Source organism: Carlito syrichta, unplaced genomic scaffold (assembly GCF_000164805.1).
Source record: "Carlito syrichta isolate Samal-C Ts95f unplaced genomic scaffold, Tarsius_syrichta-2.0.1 Scaffold209263, whole genome shotgun sequence".
Taxonomy (NCBI): domain Eukaryota; kingdom Metazoa; phylum Chordata; class Mammalia; order Primates; family Tarsiidae; genus Carlito; species Carlito syrichta.
The window spans coordinates 1-4,962 of NW_007153359.1; the positions used below are offsets into that span (position 1 = coordinate 1).

Consider the following 4,962-nt stretch of genomic DNA (forward strand, 5'->3'; position numbering starts at 1 on the left):
GAGTTTCCTGGAGGCAGCAGATTGTTGGATCATGCTTTTTTATCAAGCATGCCACTCTATGTCTTTTCAGTTGTGCATTTAGTACATTCAGGTTCAGGTTGATTATTGAAATATGAATGTGTATCCCTATCATAGGGCTTTTAGAAGGCAACTTTGTTATCTTTTAACTTTTATTTATATGCGCATTTTCATTTTTATGGGTGCTCTATATGCTCTGTTTACTCTGTGTTTGCCTGTAGTCTTGTGATGTGCATGGCCATTCTTTTTGTCTGTACTCAAAACCTTCTTAAGCCTCTCCCGAAGGGCTGGTCTTGAGGCAACATATTCCCTTAGAGACTGGATATCTGTGAACAATTTTAATTCTGACCACTGAAAAAATTTAGGTTGGCTGAAGAGGAAATTCTTGGCTGAAAGTTTTAAACGTTTTTTTGCACATAAAGGGTTTATTTTGCATGTTTTAAGGATAATTATAAATTATACTTATAATTATTGCATCCATAATTAACAGATTTATAATTATAAAAATTACTTCCAGAATTAACAGATTTATATTGTGCATACTTTTAAATGGAGACAATATGGAACTGTATACACATTGTATAAAATAAATTTAAAATTCAAAATGAATTCAAGCTCAAAAGATGAGATCATTTGTTTAATTTTAAATGTGGACACAAAGACCTTCGCGCTGTCCACATTCATCTGCACTGTACTAGTGATGAGTTCACAAGAGTCGCATTTCCAAGGAACCACAGATGCTTCAACTGCCATTATTCTGTTATTATAATTGTGCTTGTTTTGTCTTTGGAGGAGGTTAATTTTTTCTTAAGACAATCAGCTTGAGTATGTTTTCAGGCACTACAATTTGTGACAATCAGAACAGTCTTCTAATGGGTCTACAGTGTTCAGAGATTTATACCCAATGCACCTTGCAGTTTGGCACATAAAATGAAAATAGAAAGGAAATCTTGTTTAGAAGTAACTGTGATTTTTTTTTAAAAAGCACAGTCCTTTCAAATGCTGTATGGCATTTACAACTGGAGAGCCATCTTCTGTTGGCATCTTATTTGTTTCACCAGTGCATTTTAATTCTACAACCACTAAAATGGCACCGTAAGCAAATATATAGAAAACCAAAAGTAAAACAAAACAAAACAAAAAACCTAAATATATTTCACATGCAATTTTAATCAGTACATTGAACATTCTACTTAAAGTAAGTAGAATGCAAAAAAGAATGGTCAGCTTTTAAGATTTTTCTCTGAAGTTTTATATGGCAGCATAACATCATACACATGGATGCACACACAACACAATAGTACTAGAGCAGGAAAATGAGAAAGTCAGATAAATTTTATACATAGATTCATGTCTTGTGTTGTCACAAGTCTCATGCTAATTTTGTAAATTAATGCTGATTTCCTAGAATATAGGATCAACATTCAGATGCCAGAAAAATGGAAGCAATGCATGCAGATCTGACATGGCCTAAGACAAGTCACAAGATACAAGGGTTTGGAGCATACTCAATCACAGCGTCATGAGGTGTGGTACAAGACACCAAAAGAAAAACAGAACAGGGGAGAAATGGAAAAAACAACAACAAAAAATCCTTTCCCTTCCCTCAGACCTAAAGGCAGTAAATGAACAAGTATTAAAGTCATTATTATCAACATCATCGTGTTGCATACACCTGGAGACTGGAAGTTCATGTGGCATAGCAAAGTCACTGAAGTTGCTTGCAGAAAAACCACAATGAAAGTAATTAATGCTAGGATTATCCCAATGAACCTAACCCTCAGAATACTTCAGAAGAACTTTATTTTTTAACCCACAGTCAGTGTGCCAAGTTCTGCCTGGTCTGTGTGAGCTGATACACACATCGTCTGTCATGTCATCACGGGCAGCCTGGGCCCCAGGAAGCAGGCTCAGCTCTAAGGTTTGCATGCAGGGACTCTAGAGAGTCAACAGAACACATGGCAGACCTGTAGGCACCACCTGCCACATCCACAGCATGGGCGCAGTGCTGGTTCCAGAAGCTCACTTGGCAGCCCATGTTGAGTGCAAGAGTAGGGTGACTGTAGACTGGATGGAACACTGAGGCTCTGTGATTGCATGGTGAGTGGCTGTCACCTTCTAGAAGCACAGGCACGAGCCACGTGTGAGCTGAGATGGGCACCAGGTAAGCCCTGGGTCAAGCCCAGAACTACTAGAACTCAGTGAACCCACTGAGGCCCTGCCCCAACTGCAGCAGCATTTCTAGTCCCTATACAGTCAGAGTTTACACAGGACTTTTCTCCTGGCTGTTTAACCATGAGGACTCCTCCAGAACAAAGTGAGAAGCTGTTTCACTCATCAACCAACATCCTGCATCTCATTTTAGTTTAAAACAACCCTGCAAGAACATGTCAGGAAAGGACTCTAAGAACTTTCATCAGTCACACAAGTGACTGAACTTGCAATAATGACATCACTGCCATGAAACCCTGAGAGGTCACAGAATGGAAGGAGCCCACATCAACAGCAAACCTGAGCAAGAACACACACCACCACAAAGGGTGCCAAGGGGGTAAGCCGTTATTTGCCTTGACATACTTGGTGGAGAAAAGCCAGGGGGCAGGAAGTCCTGGTCATAATCTATTAGCAAAAACAGTAATACAAATTTAAAAAAAACAGAAAACTGTTCAGAAAGCAACAATGCCACTATTAAAATTTATAGAAGCATTGTGTTCTTCCAGGAATATACCACAAACACAACCCATTGATGTTCTGTGGCCTGTTAAATCCATGTACTAAAAACCAAATTACTGGCTAGTACAAATATCAGACCAAATGTGCTATTCAAAACACACCTATGTTATACTGTGGACCAGGGACCTGGGTGTTGCTAAAAAGTAAGTATGATAAAATGTAAACAAAATTTTTTTTTTTTACAAAGCTTAGAATTAAAGGCAGTCTTTTACCCAGATTTCTTTCCAGATTGCAAAATTCTAATGTGGATCATTAACTGTTCACAAGTAATTCATCTTTGGACTTATGGTTTAAAACCTCCAGTTTAAAAAGGCGTTACAAAACAAGCTGAAAGGGTCTATGTAGTTCTTATGCCCAAATGTTCATTTTAACTGAAGAGCAGTCATATTATAAATACAATTCACTTGGGTCAAGCACTCTTATTAAACTGAAGAAAATTATGTCACCCCCATCCCAACCCACAAAGAAAGGACTGCCAGTGGTGTGAGTGTGAGTATGTGTGTGTGACTATACACATGTATCTTTCCATATGTGCACATATTACATGTGTATACTCATGCACACATACAGGTAGATACAGATACTCGTATCTCAAAAAGGCAAAGACAAAAATACACAACTATGCTTGCATGAGGCAGAAGAATAAGAGAATGTCAGGGTGGAGGGGAAAATATTAAGATCTATGACAGTTTCAGATGACCATATACTAGCTTCACTTTTACCCACCTGCCTGCAACTCCCACCAGACAGACTTCTTTAGAGGAAGGAGTTCTCACATGAAATGCTTCATGCTGACATGAATGTGTACTATTCAGAACAAAACCAGTTCTTCTGGCAAAGATTGTGGGTTTGCAGGGACAGTGATGCTTTCATTAAAATGGAAAGCAACCAAGTCTTCATGTCTACAAATTACATATTTACTAGGTCCACAAATTTGGCAGAATCCGTGATGACATCTAGGATGTTCGCACCAAATTGTAGACATTACTATGGAAATCTTCATCAAACTTGATGAAATAGATGGAGAGCTTGGCCTCCATCTATTGGATGACCATGCCGGTCCTTTTCAAGCCATGTTCTTTGGCATATTCCACCTGTTTGACTACCAACTGTCCACAACTTCTTCTGGCTCTCTTTCTGCTGGAGGTGAGTCATTGAGAACAGGCATAATGTGCACGTCACTTGTAATCATCTTGAAGCTGGTACATGTGCAAGACAGGGTCTTTCTCATAGGTAATGTAGAACCATGTGTTCATAACAGGTACACATGCTAAGATCATTCCCCTCAGCTCATCTTTGAACCACCCTCTGACTCAAACATTTGTTCCACCACCTTGCCAATCCTTGTGTCTGCCAAGTGTGCATCACTGATTTGAGATTTTGCAATTCTATCAGGGAGGACTTCAAGTGCAGAAACTCACCTTTATTAAATTATCATCCATAAACACAGTTAAATCCATCATGTTTTATAAGATACAGAGAAGGAGTTCCAGGCACCTGGTCCAGAGTGGTTCCTTTCCACTGGGCAACAGGACTGGTCCCCTTCTTCCACCCATGCTGAATCCTGCAGCCTAGGATGTTCTGTCAGGGCTGGGAAACAGGGTTGCTCAGCCCCACACTGCTCTGATGCTTTTTGTGAGATGTCGTCTTCATCATGTTTGCAGACACTCTAGCATGGTCTGCATCTGACTCTGGACCACTGGACAGATGTCTTTCTGAAAGGGATCTTCATTCATTCATCTGCTGGGCTCGGGTGAGAATTCAATATTCTCCAATTTGAAACTCTTCACAGAATGTTAGGATTTTTTTTATCTTTAAGAACATTAAAAATTGAACTTCAATCCCTTCTGGCTTATAGTGTTCCTGCAGATGAATCTGGAGTGGTTCTGGTTGATTTTCCCCAATAGGTAGTCTGACCTTTCTGTCTTGCTGCATTTAGGATTTTTTTCTTTCATAACTACTTTGTGTGGATGAATTACTATGTGTCCAGGGGTTGGTCTTCTCATGTCACACTTTGCAAGAGTTCTCTGAATCTTGTCTTGAATGTTTGGGTCTCTGGCAAGATGAGGAAAGTTTTTTTGGATGACCTGATAGAATGCTTGTCCCAAGGTTCTCCATCTCCCTTCCTGCTTCAAGGATACCAGTCTAGCATAGATTCAGCTTCCTGATATAATTGCACATCTCTTCGAGGATTTACTTTCTTCTTTTTGA

General features: G+C 39.5%; 1 pseudogene; it reads right to left on the minus strand.

The window, feature by feature from the left end:
• Positions 1–3,707: 3,707 nt before the first annotated feature.
• On the minus strand, positions 3,708–4,483 carry LOC103253204 (annotated as a pseudogene).
• Positions 4,484–4,962: the final 479 nt, after the last annotated feature.